We start from the raw sequence: 23,561 nt of genomic DNA on the forward strand, positions 1-23,561 counted from the left end.
AATGGGGAGTATAGTCCAGTCACATTTATTATGATAACAGGTAGTATTGCTCTAACTTTTTAATTTTATGCTAACTTGTACTTCTGCTATCCTTTTCCGATCTTTTGGTATACTAATCAACTTTTATTTGCTCTTTTGTTTTGTAACTTGTAAGTTTTAGATCCTATTTTATTCTACTACTGACTAACTTTAAATTAAATATACATAAAGGAATATACATTTAGATTATACATAATTTTAAGTTAAATATACATTTATATTTATACATATATACATACATATGCCTGTATCTTTTTCAAAGTCAAGGATAAATTAGCATCTATTGACAAGGGTACTAGTCAGGGCTCTGTTGGTAGATAAGGGAAGCCCTCTGCTAATTTTTTTGGAAGGATATTTGGTAGATTATAGAATTGGTGGGAGGCCTGGCAAGTGAAGCAGGGGAAGGGGGTAGGAGACCAGGAACCTAGGCCCAGATCACACACAGGACAAGCCAGTTTAGTGTCCTGCTGTTGCCACCAGGCCCCAGGGAGCAGGCCTCCTCATGTTGACTTCCCTTACTCTAGCTTAAATCCTGGGTAGGTCTTCCTTGTAGCTGAACTTAAGCCACCCACCTGGGCCCTCCTCACCAAGGTCCAGCAAGATAGTATTTGGCTTTAACTTCAGTGGACAAGGGCTGGCCTCACCTCCCATGCCCTGAATGTAGAAAGGTGTCAGAGGCTGGCACCCCAAACTGAAGCGTCTATTGCACATACCCCTCATGTGAAAGATGCGTGGTCTAGTCCTTTTCCCTTCTTTCGTTAGTCTGATCAATAAGCACTATAGACTGTCTTCACGAATCAGAAGCCATTGTAGGCATAACATATGAAAAGCAAAAAGCAAGTTTCTATCTTCAGGGAATGTATAGTCTGGTGTGGGAGAGTTAGATACTTAAAGGTGTCGTTTTACTATCATGAGACACATGCTAGAAACATGTATGTTCCCAGGGTGGGATTGGAGCAGAGGAAATAGATACTTAGCCTATCAAAGAGGTAGAGGACTAAGGACTGACCTTCTTTTAAAAGAGGAGCATTTTCCAGATGTCCAGTGGAGAGGAAGCCACACAGACCCAGAAATGTGGAACCCCACGGTGTGCAGGAAATTGAAGCCCTCTGTTGTTAGCAGGCCATGAACTACAGGGCAGAGCCAGGGCAGCCGAGGCTGGTGAGCCTCCAGATCACCTCTTGAGAGAGGAGGGTACCTGAGAGCATGTGAATCATCCCCACCTCTACCAAGGTGGGGCCTTTTCCTTCTCTTTGAATTCTGTTGTGTCTTTGGACCTATAGGGCCTCTAATCCTGATGGAGCATGGAGAAAGAGAAAGGGGTGACAGAGAGATGGCAGAACTGCTAGACAGGTGCCTGCAGGACAGCAGCACCCCTACCATTTGTCTTAGAAAAATCTCCCACAGGTTAGTAGACACCAGAGAAGGTGGTTGGGCTAGAGCAGTCTTTTGGGGAAGGGGATCCCCTGCACATTTCTTAGGAGAGAATCATCTGGGAACTTGCATGAGTAAGGCCTTAGAGGCACAAGAGAGGACAGCATTTGGGCGCCCGACCCTCCCATCAGTATTACCTAAAAAAGCAGCAACACCCACACCCACAGAGGGAACACAAGAAGGACCTCTTCCCTGTTTCCCGTCAGGGCCTAGGCTCAGAATGCAAAAGGTCAGAATGTACTCTAGAGATGGGCTCCATTCTCCAGCCCTCCCAGCTCACTTCCCAACTCTGAGTTGCTGGGGCTACAACTTTAGCATGCTCTGGAATTGTCAGTACTGGAACAAGACTGTTTCAATGATTTAAAGTGATATTTTAAAATTTCTGGAGTCTTGACAAGCTGTGGAAAGGGGAGTGTGACATAGCTGGAGAGCAGTTACTGAAAAAAAAATAAAAACCCTTATGTCTATACCCCAGTGAGCTGGGCCTTCTCAATAAACTAATTTGATAAGCATTTGCTGGTGGCTAATTGAGAACAGAAAGGAGGATGTTCATTACACAGCATGAAAACACTGCAATACTTCCTAAAAATGTTCCCTAGAACCTCTTTCTCCTCCCAGCAAGTGCTCAAATGCCTGCTCTTGTCCACTACCCTCTAAATCTTTTTCTTCCCTGTATTTTCTTAAGAAAGCAATCTACCACTGTCATCCCCACCCAACAAACCTGTCTTGTCAGGGCTTGACCTCAGTAGGCTGAGTCACACGTGCATCACTGTGTATCATCTCTGGGCTCAGGTCCGAGTCCCACTTCCGCTTCCGGCTCCAACCCCGTGGTTAACTCCATCCAGATTCCCTGAGGGGAGCTGATTTTCTTACACCTTCTGAATTAGATTCCCCAACAGCAAGAAACCAGGCTCCCTGGGGAAATTTAAGTTAGTTCTTAAATTTGACCATTAATTGTTCCTCCGTTGTCTGAGCCAGCTGTTCTTGCCTTTCCGAACAGCGCTCAGCTGTGCCCTGGAATGAACTGCAGCAGAAGTCCTTAGGTGCTGACCACATGCCCTGTTCCCAACTTCCCTTCCCCTTGACAGGCAGCCGTGAACTCTGAATTCCAGCACGTCTCCACTCTGCTGTGGAGCATTTCTGGGGCTGGTGGGCATTCTGCCACAGTGCTGGTCTCTGTGGCTTTGTGCTCACAGCTAATTATTAGGGCTGGGCCTTGCACACCCTCTTAACCTCCTCTACTTCCAGCCTCCAGGTCTGCCATGCCTGCCATGTTTGGAGGAGTGTCTGACCACAGACTGAACACGTGGGGGATAGCAGGTGGTCTGCTTGATCACGGGTCCCTCTATGACCTTCTGCTCCCCAGCAGCCAGAAAGGCTTCCAAACATGTCCAGTCATGTCTGCTATTGACTTCCTCATCCATGAAATATCCCAATATCTGCAGAAATTGCATATTTATATACTTAATACTAATGCCCAGTATGAGCTAACACTAATTCCAAGCCTGTACCTTCTGATAGACTTCCTTAGTTTCTCTCAGCCTAGTTTACATAAAGCCACATAAGTGTGGTTATGTAAACATTTCACACATCTGGGCCCTAAAATTCCATACCCCTCCATGGTTCTGATCCTGGCTTCAGAATAGTCCCCACCATTTCTTTCTTTCTGAAGGAGACTTCCCAAGGCCAACTGTCCAACTTCCCTCTTGGGCCAACCTTCACTCCCTTGCACTATAAGTATAAAAACTGCATGGACATCGTGAAAGCTCATCCTCATCACAGCTCGAGGGAGGTAATTTACTTAAAGAGTGAAAACAAGACAAAACCACCAAATATGACTTGAACATTCCAGGCCACCTTGCATACCATTGTCATGGTGTCACACCCAAATAAATACAAACCTCACCATAAAAAAAAAGATTGATAAGTAGTACAGGTCTTTACTACATTTTCTTCTAAACCTGAGAGAGAAGATTATATAATACATCATATATAAATATCTCTAAAACCCTCTCCACACAATTCTTCTTGTGCCCAGACTTTGGTGTCTCATCAATTCCTTATGTCAAGTGCTCTAAATCTAAATATCTCCCGTTTTTCTTCCTTTTCCCTGCTCCTCCATCCCTTTCTAGCTTTTTTTTGGCCTCTTTTTCTTTCCTTCCCTCTCTCCCTCTGTTGTGTTATTACATTTCCTTAGCATTTCATCACATCCACTCCTCTGATCAACAAATCAAAACCATCTTCCTTGAAGTGACTTAGAGAAGAAGAGACATTTTTTCCCTGCAATTGTTTTTCAATTAACCCTTTTATTTTGAAATAATTGTAGATTCCCATGCAGTTATAAGAAAAAATGCAGAAAGATCCCCTTTACCCACTTCCCCCAATTGTACCATCTTGCCAAATGTCCACTCCATGATATTGTGCAAACGTCTTGCGCAATGTCCCCTCCATGATATTGTCATTGACATGGTCTAGATATAGAACATTCTCATCAGCACAAGGATCCTTCATGTTTCCCTTTCATAGCCCCCTCCTTAGCCTGTTTTTAGCATGTTCTCTATTTCCATAATTGTGCCACTTCAAGACTATTAAATAAATAGAATCCTATAGTATGTAACTTTTAAAAATTATTTTTCTACTTAGCGTAATACTTTGAAGATTCATTCAGGTTGGTGCATGTTTCTGTATTAATAATTCCTTTTGTATTGTTGAGTAATTGTCTCAGTTCATTTGTGTTGCTTCAACAAAATACCACAGACTGCATAGCTTATAAACAACAGAAATTTATTTCTCACTGTTCTGGAGTCCGGAAGTCCAAGGCCGGGATGCTGGCATGGTCGTGTTCCTGTGAAGCCCCACTTCCTTGTCCACATCAGTGCCTTCTCCCTGGGCCCTCACATGGCAGAAGGGACTAGGACTAGGGATCTCTCTGGGGCCTCTTTTTTTTTAAGATTTTATTTATTTATTTGTAGAAAGGGAAGGGAGGGAGAAAGAGAGAGAGAGAGAGAGAGAGAGAGAGAAACATCAATGTGCAGTTGCTGGGGGTCATGGCCTGCAACCCAGGCATGTACCCTGACTGGGAATCGAACCTGCGACGCTTTGATTCGCAGCCCTCGCTCAATCCACTGAGCTACACCAGCCAGGGCTGGGCCTCTTTTTTTAAAGGTACTAAGCTCATTTATGGGGTTTCACTCTCATTATTTCAGTACCCTTTAAAGGCCCCACCTACTAATCTCCATCACCTCTGAGGGTTAGGATTTTAACATAAATTTTCAGGGGACCCAGATGTTCAGACAGGAGCAGTAGTATTCCATGGTAAGTATGTACGGCAGTTTGTTTAACCATTCACCCTTTGAAAGACAACTGGGTTGTTTCCAGGTTTTGGCTATTACAAATAAAGCAGCTATAAATACTCATGTACAAGTTTTTGTGTGAACGAAATTCATCATTTCTCTGGAATAAATACCTGTGAGTATAACTGCTGGGTCAGATGACAGTTGAATGTTTAATTTTTAAAGAAACTTCCAAACACTGTCCCAAAGTAGCTATACCATTTTCTATTCCCATCAGCAATGTGTTAATTTTCTCTGCATCCTTGTCAGCGTTTTGTGGTGTTACTTTTTTTTTTTTATTCTAGCCATTCTGAGAAGCATATGGTGACATCTCATTGTGGTTTGAATTTGCATTTCCCAAATGGCTAGTGATATTGAACAACTTCTCATGCTCTTATCTACCATCTATACATCCTCTTCAATAAAATGGTTCTCCATGTCTTTTGACCTTTTTCTTTTTTTATGAAATTTATTGGGGTGACATTGGTTAATAGCATTATATAAGTTTTAAGTGTTCAATTCTATAATATCACCTGCATATTGCATTGTGTGCTTAACACCCTTCCGTCATCATATATTCAACACCTTTGCTTTCTTCAACCTCCCCAAGCCCCCTTTCCCTTCTGGTAATGACCATACTGTTGTTCTTGACCATTTTCTAATTGGATTATTTGCTATTCCACTGTTGAGTTTTGAGAGTTTTTTATATACTCTAGATAATAGTCCTTTGTCAGATATGTGGTTTGAAAATGTTTTCTCCTAGTCCATAGCTTGTCTTTTCACCCATTTAACAGGGTCTTTTACAGAGCAAATATTTTTAACTTCAGTGAAGGCAAATTTATCAATTTTTTCTTTAATGAATTGTGCTTTGGGCTCAAGTCTAAGAACTCTCTGCCTGGGCCTAGATCTCAAAGATTTCCTTGTCTGTGTGTGAAAAATTTTTATTTTATATTTAAAATATATCCATGATTCAATTTTGAGGTAATTTTTGTGTAAGATGTGAAACTTATATAGAGGTTCATTTAAAGATTTTGTTTATTATATCCAACTTTTTCAGAATTTTTGCCAAAAAAAGCTTTCTTCTTGTCATACATGGAAGCCAAACAGTAAGATTTTTTAAATCTGTCCTAATCAAACTGTCCTAGGAGTAATGTACAGGGATAGATGAACATGACCCAAATGGAATTGAATAAATTAAAAAGTGATTGGTGGAGATAAAAACAGATAGTAGTAGGATAGATAGTGAGAAAGAAAACACTCTAGAGATAGGAGATAAAATTGACAAGACTGTGATTATTTGAATGTGGTGAATAAAGGGAAAAAAATCTAAATTGTCAGGTTTATGGCTTTAGGATTCTAACATGGTGAGTATATTATGAGACTGGGGATATGGGAAGAACAAGTCTGGGAAAGGGGAGAAAGAAGATTGGTTTTATTTTTTAAAAGATTTTATTTATTTATTTTTAAGCAGAGGGGAAGGTAGAGAGGGAGAGAAACATCAATGTGTGGTTGCCTCTCATGCACCCCTCTCCTGAGGACCTGGCCTGCAACCCAGAAAATTGTTCTGACTGGGAATCGAACTGGCAACCCTTCGGTTCACAGGCTGGAGCTCAATCCACACCAGCCAGGGCAAAAGATTGTTTTTAGATACACTGTGTTTGAGGCCCCTATAATCATCCAAGTGGGGGTGCCTATTAAGGTGTTATACACACTAGGATAGAAAAGTACGGGGGGGGGAGGTCAGGGTTGGTTCTATTTGTCTGAATGGCCTAAGTACACACTGCAGTAAAATCATGAAAGAAGGAGATAACAAGGGTGAGAACAGAGGGGGAAGAGCAGTGTGCCAAAAAGGAACCCTGAAAAGGAGCAATTAATCAGAGGCAGGAGGAGAGGAAGGCTGTCTTGGTAACAAGAAGGAAACTTTTAAGACAGAAGTGATTGATATGTCAAATTCTGTGGAAAGGCCACAGAGAGATGAGGACTATATAGCTTCTTGATTTAACCTCCCAGAAGCCTGGTAACATTTACCAGAGCAGTTGCTGCATAGTTTCAAGGCAGGAGCTTGAACACAGAGAAGTAAGCGGGGAGGGAGAGAGTAGAAAGAAAAAGTGCAGACTTGCTTCTCAAAGCTTGGCTTCAGAGGGAAGGAGGAAGCTGGGAAAGCAGCTATATGGTGGGATTTTGTATTTCTTTCTTTTAAGGTAGGAGAGACTTCAGCATGCTTATGAGATGAAAGGAAAGAGCCAGTAGAGAGGGGGAGTTGGAATATACAGGAAAGAGAGGAGTAGATTAGTGGACTAAAGCTCCCAGATGCAAGAGGCAAACAATCAATGAGGAATATAGAGGAAGGGTTGGCTTTGAGCCCAAATCCGGACACCTGGTTCTCTGAGTCTGGAGGGATGGAGGTAAAGATGGAGGCATGTGTGAATAAATTCACAGGTAGGAAAAAGGGAAGTAGTTTACAGGTATCTACCTCAATTATCTTGATAAAATTGGTGGTAGGTCCGCTGGCATAACACCTAGGGGGCTGATTGAATAGGGAGCTTGCAGACAGTGCTGAAGACTTGGAAAGAGAGAAGGTGCTAATCATGGATGAGGTAAAAGTTCATCAGTTGTCCTAAAGACTCAGCTCAGGACAGATACATGGAACCTTCAGTGGCAGCCCCACTGTGAAGAATTAAAGTGATTTCCAACTGAACTCACAGGTCAGTCTCTGCCATATTTTAATTTGTGACTTGTGGGCCAGGACAGATATAAACTTTTGGTGAAAGAAAGCATTAGTCTTTCAATACAGAAAAAAAAAAATGTTAATGTAAAATTTGATCTGTAAGACACCCGTTTGAGAATACCACTGGTGGCAAGCATACTTACATAGCTGGTATTGTGTAATTATTGAGAAAGAAAGAAAGAAAGAAAGAAAGAAAGAAAGAAAGAAAGAAAGAAAGAAAGAAAGAAAGAAAGAAAGAGAAAAAGAAGAGAAAAAGAAAGAGAAAAAGAAAGAGAAAAAGAAAGAAGGAAAGAAGAAAGGGAAGGAAATAAATAGAAAGCGAGAGAGAAAGAAAGAGAGGAAGAAAGAAAGAATCCCGTGAATTGCCCATATTTTACTGTTTGGGCACAGAATCAACTGAGGTCAGGTAATAATAAGCACTGCCAATACCAGCCTTGTTCATCCAATCATCTCTTCTGCTCCCAAGACAATGCTCCTCTTTATGCCACTTGGGGTAGGACTCTATGATTATATGAACTTCTGCCAACTCAGTGCATGGCTTAGTGACCCAAGGGTTCTCAGACCACATAATCAGAGACAGCTGGTGCCATGGACACATCCGCTGTCTTTCTCCCCACGCGATAGCCATTGAAAACTCCAGAGTGGGGACTTATTGCAGAATCCCTATTCAGTCTGTGCAGAGCCCCAAAGAGAACAGGACTGACGTCAGCCTGGGAGGTGAAAGGCCCAGACCCAGAAAAGGCAGGCTGTGTTCCAGGACACAACAGTTTCTAAAGAGAGAAGATATATGACCCGCTTTCTGCTGGAGCATGGATCAGGCTGGAGGAGCAGTAAAGACAGCCTTCTGAGGAGTTCATGCATTATTCAGAAGGTTGCTGAGAAGGGCTGAGGTGGCAGAGGGAGAGGGAAGCAAATTGTATATTTTCCAGCTGAAAGCTCCATTGTGCAACTACATTCTACTTAGATGAAGCCCTGATACTTGTCATCCAAATAAATGCAGTAAGAGGAGCCCAGGGTGATCCGTCTCTCCCCAGGCAGTGTGAAGAGTCCTCTATTGGTGCTAAATTGGCTAGGGTCATCTCTTTCCACTAAAGAAAGAAAAATAGCACTTATTTAAGAATGCGCCATCTACACATTCTTGAATAGGCCCTCCTGAATCTTCACCACACCTGTGAAGCAGGTCTGACCATTCCCCTTTTGTAGATAGCAAAGTGGGAGTCAGGTGGGTTAAGGAACTTACCTGTAGCCCCACAAATCCCAGCAGTAGGGCTGGAATAAGAACCTAGGCTTTGTGACATGGAAGCCTATTAATACTCTTCCCATTATATCCAAAGAAATTCATAAAGTAATGTGCTTTGTGTTCTCTTCTGCTCAGAGTGCCTATTTAGGCATCATAAAATTTTGCTGCTTGAGACTGAATGACCTCAGAGGGCAAGTGGATCTTTTCCCAGTGGCCTAGGGGCTGGGAGGAATGTTTTTAACTTATATGGGGTTTTAGACTAGGTACAGCTCACTGACTTTGAACTTAGGTGCTCCCTGCCGATAGCACCCATTTTTGCCCTTGTTCTTGCCCTGACTCAGGTAAAACCCTGGAGACTGGGCCCAGTCCTTGCACATCATTTACACAGTAGGGTGTTAAAGTGTTGGCTTTTTCTGAGTCAAAAGTCAGGACACATGATCTGACCAAGGCCTTTTTCTAATTTGTAAATGTGTAAAAGTAAAAGGAATAACAAGCAAGCCCACTTATTTTCATATTTAATCAATGATTTTTAAGGAAGGATTCACAATTCTGAGTCATCTTTGCTGAATCTACAGCAATAGCATCGTGCTGAGAATAAGGAAGTGTTCAAGACATCTTTACTGAACAGCATAATTTTAATTAAGCTACACAACTACTAAGCACATGGGAATGCCTTTGCTGGCTTTTCATGTGGGCTTTTTGTTCCAGCCACAGTTGAAAGATTGGAGGTCTAAAACCAGTTTCTATTAATAACCATGAGTGGGTGATATGTTGGAAGTTTTTCTTTGGAAACGTTGCTTATTATCTCAGGAAGTGAAACTCTTTGAAGCTACTGAACCTCATTTCCCAATCACCAGGGCCTGGTACTCATCCCCTTGAAACATGGTCTCCAAGTATATCTCTTTGGGATACCAGATCTTACAGTCTACTTGCAACTCTGAGCAAGGACTTCATGTTGCTGATCAGGACCATGGCCCATGTGCCTTGACAGGCCTCTGCTACTCAGGCCTATCCACAGCCTTGATGCTCCTATATCAGCCTTGTCCCTGCCATGGTCCAGTTGCCTTTGCCAATGAAAACTTTCATACTTGTCCTTCTACACCACTCTGACTTCTTCCCTTATTCTACCCTCCATGGATGATGTCCTTCCCAACCCTCTCTAATAATGGGAATAATCCCTTAGATATATTGATAGATCGCCTTTCTATATCTCCATGTCTTCAGACTCTTCACAGAATTTTTATACATTCTGCCTTGAATAGCTATCTCTCTTTCTGGAAAATCTGGGGCCTGGCACTTCCACATATAGCCTGGGAGGATGGAAGACTTACCTCCAACATGATACCTGGGAAGTGCTGTGTTCATGGCTGAGTGAGGCATCTTGGTGCTGGACCTCAAGACAGTTTCACAGAGACACATGCCCCCAGTATGGTACAGGTGTGCAAAAGGGTCAGCAGACCTAAAGAGGACCTGCCCTTGGACAAAGAGGTAAGGTGAACGAACCTCAGTAGCAAATGCAGCTGGGGAGAAAGAGAATCTCAAAGCCTCATGGACAAGTTTCCTTCTGTTATTTAGTTCTCTTATGGTCAGAGAACATAGTTTGTATGATTTTAATCCTTTTAAATTTATTAAGCTTTTTATGGCCTGACACATGGTGCCTCCTAAAGAATGTTCCATGTGCATTTGAGAAGAATTTATATTCTGCAATTGTTGGGTGGTATGTTCTACAGGTGTCTATTAGGTCTAGTTGGTATATAGTATCGTTCAAGTCTCTGTCTTTGATTTTCTGTCTAGTTGTTCTACTAATTTCTGGAATATTTTCTAATACCAACAAGCAATTCTTCAATTCTCAGTGGACACTGACTGGGTGTCTCACAAATTTAACTCAATTTTGACACTTTCTCTCTGGAGATTGTGTCAGATTCCACAGATTAAGGGCTGAGTCCCACAAGACTGCTCCCACTTCAATGCCAATCACAAGTCCAGATTGTTACCTGTGCTTCTGACCAACCAGCTACAAATTAGAAGTTCCCATGCCCTCACCATTGGGTTTGATTAACTTGTTAGAGTGGCTCAGAGAACTCAGAGAAACATTTACTTACATTCAGCAGTTTATTATAAAGAATGTAGATGAATCGAATGATGAGGTACATAGGGAAAGGTCTAGAAGGTTCCCAAGTGCAGGAGTTTCATTCTCCATGCATCTGGGGTGTGCCACTCTGCTGGCATGTGGATGCATTCACCAACTCAGAAGCTCACCAAAGCTTATTGCTCAAGAGTTTTTATAAACTTAATCTCTAGGATTTCCCCCATTGCCTGAGGTTGGTGAGTGGGGTGAAAATTCCAACCCTATAATAATTTGGTCTTTCTGATGGCCAATGCCATCCTGAGGGAGGCTATGTAGGGATCCCACCTTAAGCTACTTCATCAGCATACATTCAGGTGTGCTTAAATGAGGCTTGTTATTAATAAGAAAAGACACTCCTATCACCTAAGAAATTCCAAGAATTTTATTAGCTTTGTGCCAAAATCAAGTATATTTCTTATTATACTTCATCATTATTAAAAGTGGGAGTTTGATGTCTCCATGTATTATTACTGAATCATCTATTTCTCCCTTCAGTGTCATAAATTTTTACTTCATGTATTTTGGGGCTCTCTGGTTAGGTTCATATGTGAATGTGTTATTTCTTCTTGATGGGTTGTGCTTTCATCACTATAAAATGTTCTTTGTCTTTAATAACAATTTTGGCCTTAAAGTCTATTTTGTCTGGTATTTGTATAGCCACTCAGGCTCTCTTTGGTTACTGTTCACATGATATACCTTTTTCCATCCTTGTACTTTGAACCCATTTGTTTCTTTGAATCTAAAATGAGTCTCTTTTAGTCAGCGTATGGTCAAATCTCTGTCTTTCAACTGGAGAATTAATCCTTTTACATTTAATGTAACTACTGACAAGGTAAAGTTTATGTCTGTCATTTTATTTCTTTTCTTTATATCTTGGGTCATTTTTGTTCTTTTTTTTCCTTTATTACTGCCTTCATGTCAGATATTTTCTAGTGTAACATTTTAATTCCCTTGGCATTTCTTCTACATTTTTTTTATTTTCTTAGTGGTTGCCTTGGGAATTATAATTAGCAACTTAATTTATAATAATCTAGTTCACTAATACCAGTTTAATTTCAACAGCATATAAAATCTTTGCTCCTATGAAACTCCATTCTTATATTTCCTTTATTGTCTTAAATTACATGTTTATACATTTTGTGTCTATCAATGTAGATTTAAATATATTGCTTTATGCAGTTGTCTTATTAACACAATAAGAAAAAAGTTACAAATAAAAATATTTTTTTACTGTCCTTTATATTTACTCACATAGTTACTTTTACTGGTAATCCTATTTTCTTTATGTTGATTTGAGTTAATACTTTTTTTTTTAAGCCTGAAGAACTCTCTTTAGTATCTCTTACAGGGCAAGTATGTTAATTTCTCCTTTAAAAAATTTAATTCCAAATAAATAATATTGAAAATTTTTATTGTAGTAGGAACACCTAACATGAGACCCAGACTCAACAATTAAAAAAAAACCTTTTAACAATTCAATTATGATGTGCCGTGTTGTAGCACTCTTTGAATTTATTATACTTGGAGTTCATCGAGCTTTCCAAATGTGTGGATTTGTATTTTTCATTAAATTTGGAAAATTTTTAGCTATTATGTCTTCAAATATTCTGTTATAGTCAGTTATTAGCCCATTCATCTATTTGCATAGGAAAACTTCTGATAGGGAATTTACTAAGTATTCATTGCAGTTGTCTTTAGGCTGAAGAGATATAGGTACTTTTTCTTCATCCTTTTTAAAAATTTTTGAGACTGTATATTAATCTTTATTTCATTCATTTTAGAATCATACATTATATTAATATCAAGTTACAATAATTGTTTTATGGTAAATGCTTGTAAAAAGTGTTTGACATCATTTCCTGATTGAAACTGAATATCTCTTCATATGAACACTTCATATCTCCTTCGCTGTGAAATGTCTAGACAAAAAGTATGTTAAAATTAAACAAATCTGACTAACATCAGTGAAACCAAGGGAATAAGGACCTCAGAAAATTCAGCCTTCCACAGAAATGACAATAAAAAGGACAAAAATTATTAGAATTAACATTTTTAAAACTCTGGAAATAAACCAAGGACTTTTGAGAACTCTGGGTGCATCTATGCAAGAAAATTTGGCTGAATTTCAATAAGAATGGTAAGTTCTATGGCATTTAAACTTACCCTAATTCTGTCTCTTTTTGTAATGTTAGTAGCCATTCATAATTATTGTCCCGATCCATTAATTCCTTGGAGATTTATGATGATATTCTAATTTGCATGCCTTCCTCAGTTATTAGCTGGAATAGTTCTAAAAAGAGAAATTTCTTGTTAACTATTTGGTTACTTTATAATGTAAAGGAAATGAGTTGATTCCCTAGCATCTTCCAAAAAATGATCAATGAGGATTTATCTTTCATTGAAGCATCATTAACAAACTTACCTGTTAAAGCCTTATCTAGTTTTTCTAGTCCTCAGTTAAAGGGTTGGATTTTCTCTTATCCAAAGTAGAAGTCCTGTTTGTTTTTAACTGAAAACTCCTCTGGATTCAATAAATCTTGTTTTTCAGAAATCCCTACCCTAATTCTTTGACATGAAAGAGGGCTTAGCGGTGATGTCAGGCAGAAAGAAAGACGTATCACATGGCTGGGGCAGGGGGAGGATGGGGGGAAATGGAGACAACTACACTTGAACAACAATTCTAAAAATATGACAAAATTTAAAAGATTAAAAAAAATAACACCCCCCTCAAAAAAAGAGAGAAAGAAAAGCCAGAGAGGTCTTATGATTTGAATAGCCCTTTAAATTCCAGCCCTGACAATTTTGCTCCCTACATAATCCTACCTGCAAATCAGGAGGGTTGCAGGCACAGCTAGTCACACATGGTGCTCCCAGCAGTGTCTCCAATACAGCCACATGCCAGAGAGCAGAGTCGGGGGAGCACTAGCCTCTGTAGGTAGAAAGACAGACCCAGACTGGAGACCCTGAATGAGGCATCTAAACCTGCCTATTCCCAGTGTCATTTGTAAAAACAATGGCACCCACCTTATGGTAATGATATAATTAGCACAGGGCATGACACATACTAATTTTTCATTATTTTTTACAATTATTATTATTACAGCAAGAATTCACATCATTATAACTGTCCATAGTTTTTTGGATTTTACTACAAAGCAGTCTGGTTGAGTCTTTGATATTTTGGCTACTTTTGCCTTATACCCACAGGTCTAACCTTTCCCAGCTTAGTGAGGGAAAGAGCATGGGCTTTGGAGCACAAATCCTGGTTCCTGATTATCCAAGTGAACTTGGGCAGGTTTAGAACTTTATACTTCTGTAAAAATCGATCAACCTTGCACACTTGTTTCTAAGGTAAAATAAGTGAGGTGAGTTGGTCGAAATTGTTTTCAATTGAATTTATTAGGGTGACATTGGCTATAAAATTTTATAGGTTTCAGGTATACAATTCTTCAATACATCATCTGTATATTGTGTGTTCACCACCCCAAGCCAAGTCTCCTTCCATCACCATTTAGCCCTCCTGTACCCTCTCTACCTTCCCCACCCCACTTCCCTCTGGCAATCACCATACTGTTGTTGGAGTCTATGAATGTTTTTTTTTTCTTTGCTTAGTTCCTTCACTTTTCTCACCCAGACCCCAATCCACTCTCCTCTGACAGCTGTCAATCTGCTCTCTGTATCCAAGATCAAAGTTTTTATATCTATGATAATAGGTAGTCTCTAAATGCTTGTTTATCTTTTTAAATAGGATCACTTGTTTCCAACTCTGCCATCACAGATTCTTTTCAAACCATCAAGACAAATTGCAATTATGAATGCCATTGACAAATGCAACTGTAAATAGAATTGTGCACACAGAAGGGGAAGAGAGAATGCTGTGGAGTCGTGGCTGCTCAAGGAAAGGGTTCAGTGTTGCATAGGGTTAGGGTATGTACATTTGTCCCCCCCTTTCTGTGGTTTTGCTTTCTGTGGTTTCAGTTACCCATGGTCAACTGTGATCTGAAAATACTAAATGGAAAATTACAGAAATAAGCAATTCATAAGTTTTAAATTGCACACTGTTCTGAGCAGCGTGATGAAATCTCATGCCATCCACTCCATGCCAGCTGAGACATGAATCATTCCTTTGTCCAGCATATCCATGGTATGTACTCTACCTGCCCATTAGTCACTTTACAGCCCTCTGGTGTATCAGACCAAGGTCCATGGTATCACAGTGCTTGTGTTCAAGTATTCCTTATTTTACCAAATAATGACCCCCAAGGAAAAAGGAGTAATGCTGGCAATTTGGATATGCCCAAGAGAAGCTGTAAAGTGCTTTCTTTAAGTGAAAAGTTATATACCATATGTATAGGGCAAAACATAGTATATATAGGGTTCAGTACTATCCCTGCTTTCAGGCATCCACTGGGGGTCTTAGGACATATCCCCTGTGATAACGGGGAGTGGGAGACAGGGAGTATTGTACTGACTGTCTGACCTTTGGACAAGATTGGTGGGAACTTCCTGGTCAGAGTCTTGAGAGGACTGGCATTCCTGGAATCCTAGCAAACCTTAGAGAATGGAACATAGAGGAAACCATAAGATTTGAGGTATACCAGGTTGGACTTTGGTATTCATACTAGGCCTCAAAGCATAATATATTGTGTATAGAAGCCCATGCATCTTTTAAAAAAGTCCAGGAGAACAAAAATTCCTAAAGAAATAAAACACATTGGTGGATTAAGTGGCCTCATGGCTTCATGGTGAGTGCCCAGTTATTTTGCTCATGCATAATGCTGCTCTAGCATATCCAGTCCTGGCTCAAAGACCTCAGAGATCCCAGGGGCTTCTGTTGGGCTTTCATGAAAGGAGAGAAGGTCCTCTTCACAGTGAGCATTCTGTGATGCTTAGTAACAGATGACAGGGAAAGGAAAGAGGTGTAGTCATTATTTTCAAGAACACAACACAGGCCGATGGCACACAAATGTATGCTGGGGATGGAGGATATAATCTGTCATTGAAAACAAAGGGATCTGGAAGTATTTTCTAGATAGAAAGCATTAAAGTAAACAAGGAAAAGGGGATAAACAAATACTGAAAAACTTCCTTCTCAAACTTCAGGGCAATTTTGATTTGCTTTTATTGCTATGAGCAGTGAGAATGGATATTTCAACTCCATATCATAATCTGCTGAAAGGAAAATTGCCATTAATTTTCATTTTCATTCACGGTGAATTTCAATGAGTTACTTGTCAGAATAATAATCTGCTAAGTAGACAGCTTCTAGATATGTACAGTATTATTGGATTTTCCTAGGTAACAGAAATTAATATGTTAAAAATTTGCCCTTGCAATATCAGAGCTAATTAAGATTTAAATATGAGTCAAAAAATGATTGTCTTTATTAGGATTGCTGGTTCCTGAAAAATGTACCAAAGAATACAGAAAGAGAACTGTCTTCTTTCCACTTATGTCACGTCATTTTTACAGCAAGCAAGTGGTGGGTCAAACACAAAATGCCCACACTCCTCCCAAGACTCACTTGCAAAGCTCTGATGATAGGGAAAGAAGGCCCTTATGCTAGAGTAATTTCTTTTAATAGATTTGGAGGAGCGAAACTTTAACTAGAAATACTGTTAAAAATAAAAATACTAATTAAACTGCTTTAAAAATCTAAATATAGAATTTATTTAATATGGCAAAAATAATAGAAAAACTTATGAGACATTCCTGCTAAAATCAGGACAAAATATGTGTTTAAGATTTTCAGAGACTTGAGCTGATTTCCAAAGGAGGACAAATTTGCCAAAAAAATTAATTTGCCTAGTGATATGGCCCACATTTTTGGAAGTTTTAAGTGTTGCTTTGGCTTCTTCTAAGCCGTTTGCAATTGGTGGGCCAGGAATGAGCGGGCCATGGTACCATCCTTCCCTGCATGCATGCATTATGATCCCCAAACCTTTTTCTTTCAAAGACAAATTTATAATGATTCATGCTGCTTGAAACTATCTAAATAGCCTCTGAAGATTCCCCCCTAAGTTTTAGTTTTTCTCCTAGTTTTGTACCCCTGTTTCCTTTGAGGTGGGGTTGGGTAAGGGAGACACTTGGAATGGACATCCACAACCACCTCTAAACCCTGGATGATGCTCTCGTAACACTGCCCAGGGCACCACTGTAGCCACAACCCTAGGAACAGCCCAGGGAATGGAAGGAGCAAGAACCCTACCCAGGTCCCTCTCCCCACCCCTTCCACTCAGCATGTGGGCAGAAGGGTAGTACCATGCCCGGCTGCTACAAACCATCTGATTTTCTGTGACTTAATCTGTGGCCATCTTTCCCTCTAATCTCCTACAAGCCCCCAACCAAGGGAGGAAAATCCAGGCCATTCCTGCCAAAATAGAGAGAGGAGGGAGGGAGGGCAGGAGCCAAAAAGATCAGGTTTGCCCCCAGTGCCCAGTGCCACCCTGGCATGGTGAAGCCTGAGCCATGATGATGGCTCCAGGACTGACTGTGGGAGAGGAGAGCCAGAAAGGATGTGCAGAGAAGGCTCGATGATGCAGGAGTTGAGCCACCTTGCTACATGGTGCCCACTTAGAAGAAAACTGAAGAGACGACTGCAGCCAGAAAGGGACTTTGACTCAGCTCTGATCCTACCACATGGGATGAAAGTGAAATCGTGCAGGCAGGACCAAAGTGAGCTGAATAAGTGGGGTTTATAGTGTGGGCCTGAATATCCAAGGGATGCCTGAGTCCCATCTCACCAAACACTTCTTCCCATGAAGCTCCTAAGAGCTGGTTAAATAAGGAGAAAGAGCAGGTGGGCATGTAAGCATCATTTGACAGCTGGACCAGAGCCTAATATCCTCCAGGACAGACCTTTTTAGACAAGGCTTGACTGGAGAAGGCAGCTTAAGTACTCCCTAAGCCTGAGTCTTGGTCTTGGGGTCTTGTCCTTTCTGGTGGGTTCCACACATAAGAAGTCCAAGCGATGAGCAGCATGCTCAGGCTAATCCTCTGTGAGGGTGGGGCAGGGTGCAGCTTAAGATCCTGGTGCATTAAGTGAAGGAGATAGAGCAAGGCTGCCTGCCCCTTTAATAGACAGTGACCATGCCCATTAACACATGAGGCCTGGACAGATTTCCTGCATTTTGACCAGTCAAATGAGCAACTTCTCCATTCTGGAGGAATTAAGTTCTAGATAGGTTGGCAGAAAAGTAGGCAGAATGCAGATAACAATGACATCCATGTAACTTAGAGCTGGAAGTTCTAAGACAATGCCACAAACATGAACTGGAAATGGGCATGACTATTTGAGAAAAAATTTATTCCCATTTGTGGCTAGAATATCCAAGAGAATTAATGGAAAAGTTGTTATATAAAGTAGTCATACTTTGTCCACACTTCAGGGTATGTTTTTTTACAGTAAATTCAGAGGTTTTTATCACAGAAACATAATTGCTGACACAAAGTTTGGGATACAAGGATTTCTAGAGGGCTTGGGCTCATGATTATATGAGGCTTCCTTTTCTACAGTAAGTGTTCTTTTTAAAATTTTGCCAAATATGGTAACTAAAAATAGCATTTCATTGTTTTTGCCTTTTTTTGTTTGTTTCTTTGTATGAACAAGTGAACACAGCAGGGATTAAGAGCAAGGGCTGTGGAGTTAGAGCTGGGCCATGGCCTGGCTGCCACCCTCTGCCTTTGCTGTTCTTTACTCTGGAATAAAGTAGTGCCCTCCTTCCAGGACTGTGGAAGGAAAGGGCTGAACACCTGGAAAGCACTCTATCAGCCATGCTGAGTACCAGGGCACTTATGACCAGCACTCTCTTCTCAGCTTCTGGAAAATGCAAGATCTCTTGGGTTGTCTCACCTTTTCAAGTCTGACCTCTGAAAACTGTCCTTAGGCATCTTGTCTCCATTCTACCACCCACCTGTGTATGTACCCCAACCATGAGAAGTCTCACTCTGCCCAGAGGGGAGTTTGGATTTTCTCTCTCTCTCTTTCTCTAAGAGTTGGTTCTGTGGCCCTTCATTTTGGGCCATGGCTGAGCAGTGACACAGGTGGGCTGCCGTGGCCCTGGGCACTCTGACCACCACAGCAATGGTGAACACTATGCACACCTGATGAGATCAGCCCATCAGCCTCAGTCCCCAGTGTCTTCCCCTCACAGATGGTCCAAGCACAGTTGGCATTGCTACAATCCATGTTTCTAGACTCCACCATAACAAGCTTCTCCCCAGGGTTTTAGCATCTTCCCTTCAGATATACTTCTGCCTAGAGCCAACCATTTTGAGGGCCAGGCACATGGAACAGTACAAACTGCGAGGGAACAGATTAGAACTGTCCAGTGAACCAGTCTTCAGTACATCCCATAACACCCATCATATTGATGCAGAATTATTTAAGACAGAATAACCCAGAATATGAGGTATATCTGGAAAAAATCCAGCCATTATTAATATAAAAAGAACAGTTTGTGTGACATCAATGTAAACTGGCAGCCAAGGAGAGTGGACTGGAATGCACATGTGTGAACAAAGACGACTTCACTATACTAGTCAGTGGGGGCAGTGGACGTTGTTCAGTGAGCATGTGTATGTGTGGCCATTACCTTCAAAATGACTGAGCAAGTAGAGCAGTGAATGTGCATAAAATTTTCTGTTAAGCTTGAATGTTCTTCCACAGAAACTATTTGGATGATTCAGAAGGCCGCAGCTATGGGCAACTGGTGATGAACAACATCATCATGACAATGTGCCCACTCATGCATCACATCTCGTGTAGTTTTTTGGCAAAACATCAAATCACCCAAGTGGCTCAGCCCCTTTACACCCTAGATTTGGTACCCTGTGATTTTTGGCTTTTCCCAAAATGGCAATCACCTTTGAAAGGGAAGAGATTTCAGTCCATTGACAAGATTAAAGAAAATACAACAGGGCAGCCGATGGCAATTGGGAGAACTGTGTGAGGTCCCAAGGTGCCTACTTTGAAGGGACTAAGGCATCACTGTCCTATGTACAATGTTTCTTGCATCTTGTATCTTCTTCAATACATGTCTCTATTTTTCAAATTACATGACTGGCTACCTTCTGGACAGGCCTCATATACCTACACTGTGTCATTATGTTCTGACATGACTGTCTGCTTAGGGCCCACTGCAGAAGACCACTCCCTCTGGTATGGGATAAGTTTTTCACTACATAGAGCAGAATTTTCCATTGCCAACAATCTTGGGATAGGAAATGAGTAAGAGGGAGGCAGATCTCATAGGGAAGAGATTCAAGAACCCATTCCTCTCTCTGGGTCTTGCTAGAGTTGGTTTGAACTAAAAAGTTGAAGAGTAAAACTATGGTGGAGAGAAGCTGCCTCTGTCACAGAGGCATGACTCTGAGCCTGGGTCATAGTTGGGGGCAGTTGTCCACAGCTCTCTACATTGTCTCCCTCATCCATCACCCACTACAATACCTAAAACTTTAGTTCCAGGCTTAGCCACTACTCCAAGGAATTAAAGGATGGCTGTACACTCACACTTGACAAAAGGTGGTTCAGACAAGAGCAGGAACCAATTTGGGGAAACTAGCAGCCTATGAGCAGTGTCCTGGTGAAGGATTGTTGAGCATCAGCTGACTGGAAAGAGACACGGCCCACAGCAATCAGCACCCAGGAGAGATCTGTGCAACATGAAATTATCTCTGCTTGAGCCTTGGAAGTGCTTGCAGGAAGGAACACAACCAGATAAACCCTGGACTTCCTGTAGTAAAGCATCATGGGAATAGAGGACCATTTTAATTTTGAGCATCAGTAGAAATATATCATGGGCTGAGGTCTGGGACATACCAGTTACAATTATAAAAGGGATGATTAGTTAGAAAATGGATTTTCAAATTGGTATACTCAAACAGACAAAATATATTTGCAGCCAAATCTATGAAAAAAAATTCAAAACTTCAAACATTAATTTTTGGTAATTTGGAAAACTAGATATTTTGAAAAATCCTTATAGTACATTTACAATAGTATTTAAAAATATTAAGTCTCTAAGAATAAATCCAACAAAAGAGATATGTAAGGTATCTATGGAGAAGGTTATTAAATTTTACAGAAAAACATTAAAGAAGACCTAAAGAAATGGGGATGTAAAGTATCACGAATAAGTCCTAACGCAACACAGCAGAGAACAAAGAGGTGGATTTGGAACTGAGAGAGTGACTTAATAACCAACTTGGCAACAGATAGAGCAGCAGTTAAGATGCTTGACATCTCAGAACCCTGGACTATAGGTAGCAGAATTTAATCCTGAAACACAACAGCAGAAAAAGAAAGCACGGATGTCAATAATGAATGAGTATTTTTCTGTAAAATACCAAAAATATCCCCATTTCTATTATCCCGCAGATCATATTTGATCTGCGGGATAATAAAATGCATGCATTCTTGAGATCCAAGATGGAGGAGGAGTAAATGGAAGCTATACTAACCTCCTCCCAGGACCAACCTGGAATTACAACTAAACTGTAGAGAAATCATCTTGAATAACCAACTGAACAGTAGCTGGAGAGAAGCCTTATAGCCATGGATAGACAGAAGAAAACACTACACCACAATGTGACTGGTACAGACTGCAGAGGAGATACAAGAGGGCTGGCTAGGCTCCCAGTGGTGGCAGCTAAAGTGCTGGAGAAATATTTCTACAACCAGGGGGTTCCCCCTGAGAAGTGTGTGGTCTAAACCCCAAGATGAGCTCCATAGCCTATAGCACCAGAGCCAGAAAGGAACCCAGATAACACCCAGCAGTGAAAAGCAGTAGGGGTTATGTTGGCCAGAGAGAGATGGCTAGAGAGGCAGAGAGCCTCTTAGAGGGACAAAGCACAAAATTTTGTTTGCAGCCACTTACCTTGGGTGCTGGCAAAGGGGCCGCAGAGTGGAATAGAGATGCTTGAGGAGAATCTGGGGTTGGTGGCTCTGGGGAGAGAACTGAAGGAACAGCCACCAGAATCTATGTGCAGAAGGCATCTCTCTCAGGAAGAGCACTCCTGTCTGAATGGCATCAGCCTGAGGGGAAGCAATAGCACTGCCCACAAGAATTACTCTGCCCTGCCCTGGGGTGCTTAAGCCTGACTGCTGATTATAATCTGATTAGATTAATAGCTGGTCAGTTAAATGTCTGATTAGTTCAACATCTAAGGAGGAAAATACAAGGAAGTAGCCAAAATGGGAAGACAAAGAAACAGACCTTAAATGAAAGAACAAGAGAATTTCCCAGAAGAACTAGATGAAATGGAGGTAAGCAATTTGTCAGATGGAGAGTAAATAGATAATGGTTATAAGGATACTCAACAGCATGAAGAAGACATAGAAACCATAAAAAAGGATCAGTCAGAAATAAAGAATACAGTATCTGAGATAAATAATACACTGAAAGGAATAAACAGTAGGTTAGAGGAAGCAGAGGACAGAATCAGTGTTTTGGAAGACAAGGTAGAAAAAAACAAGCAGAGCAGCAAAAAGAATTTTAAAAAAGGAGGAAAGCTTAAGAAACATCTTGGTCAACATGAAGCATAACAACATCTGTATCATGGGAATACTAGGAGAAGAGAGTGAGCAAGGGATCAAACACCTATTTGAAGAAATAATGACTGAAAACTTTCTTAATCTGGTGAAGGAAAAAATGACACAAGTCCAGGAAGCTCAGAGAGTCCCAAACAACTTGGACCCAAAGAGGCCTACATTGAGACACATCATAAGTAAAATGACAAGGCTTAAATATAGGGAGAGAACCCTAAAAGCCACAAGAGAAAAACAGGTAGTTTCTACAAGGGACCACCAATCAGGCTCTCATCAGATTACTCACCAGAAACATTTCAGGTCAGAAGGGACTGGCATGAAATATTCAAGGTGATGAAAAGCAAGGACATACAACTAAGGCTACTTTACCCAGCAACACTATCATTTAAAATTGAAGGAGAAATAAGGAGCTTCCCAGATAAGAAAAAGCTAAAGGAGTTTGTTAACACCAAATCAGTACTGCAACAAATGTCAAAGGGCTTGCTTTAAGAAAAAGAAGAGAAAGGGTTGGGGGGATGGAGAGGAAAACAGTCTAACAACAAAATGGCACTGCATATGTATCCATCAATAATGACCTTACATGTAAATGGCTTAAATGCTTCAACCAAAAGACAGAGGGTAGCTGAATGGGTAAGAAAATAAGACTCCTATTTATACTATCTCCAAGAGACACACCTCAGGTTGAAAGATACACATGGACTAAAAGTAAAGAGTTAGAAAAATGTGTTTCATGCAGATGGAAAAGAAAAAAGGAATGGGTAGCAGTATTTATATCTGACAAAATAGACTTTAAAACCAAGGCTATAGTAAGAGACAAAAAAGGAAACTCCATACTGATAAAGGGAACAATTCAATAGGAGGATATAACCCTAGTAAACATTTATGCACCCAACATAGGAGCACCTAGATGTGGAAAGCAAATCTTAATGGACATAAAAGGAGAGATCAACAGAAATACAGTTTTAGTTGGGGATTTTAACATCCCATTGACTTCAATGGATAGGTCTTCTAGGAAGAAATCAACAAGGAAGACAGTGGCCTTAAATGACACACTAGATCAAATGGATTTAATTGATATCTTCAGAGCATTTCACCACAAAGCAGCAGAATAT

General features: G+C 40.7%; 1 protein-coding gene and 1 long non-coding RNA gene across 3 annotated transcripts in view; both read right to left on the minus strand.

Moving 5' to 3' along the window:
- TGFA (transforming growth factor alpha) overlaps positions 1-2,391 on the minus strand; it is a 138,268-nt gene extending 135,877 nt beyond the window's left edge. The window contains exon 1 of the mRNA XM_045828470.1: positions 2,195-2,391. The gene's annotated coding sequence lies outside the window, so the exon portion shown is untranslated. The remainder of the gene's footprint in view (positions 1-2,194) is intronic.
- A 7,719-nt stretch (positions 2,392-10,110) lies between these two features.
- LOC123811654 overlaps positions 10,111-23,561 on the minus strand; it is a 31,082-nt gene continuing 17,631 nt past the window's right edge. Inside the window, exons 2-4 of one of the 2 annotated variants that reach the window (XR_006784411.1) lie at positions 13,725-13,830; positions 13,065-13,191; positions 10,111-10,243 (exon numbers count right to left, since the gene is read on the minus strand). This is a non-coding gene — a long non-coding RNA (uncharacterized LOC123811654). The remainder of the gene's footprint in view (positions 10,244-13,064; positions 13,192-13,724; positions 13,831-23,561) is intronic. The other variant, XR_006784412.1, reaches the window with a different exon arrangement.

The sequence above is a fragment of the Phyllostomus hastatus genome, unplaced genomic scaffold (assembly GCF_019186645.2).
Source record: "Phyllostomus hastatus isolate PE091 unplaced genomic scaffold, TTU_PhHast_1.1 phas_scaffold_78, whole genome shotgun sequence".
In the NCBI taxonomy this organism is placed as follows: domain Eukaryota; kingdom Metazoa; phylum Chordata; class Mammalia; order Chiroptera; family Phyllostomidae; genus Phyllostomus; species Phyllostomus hastatus.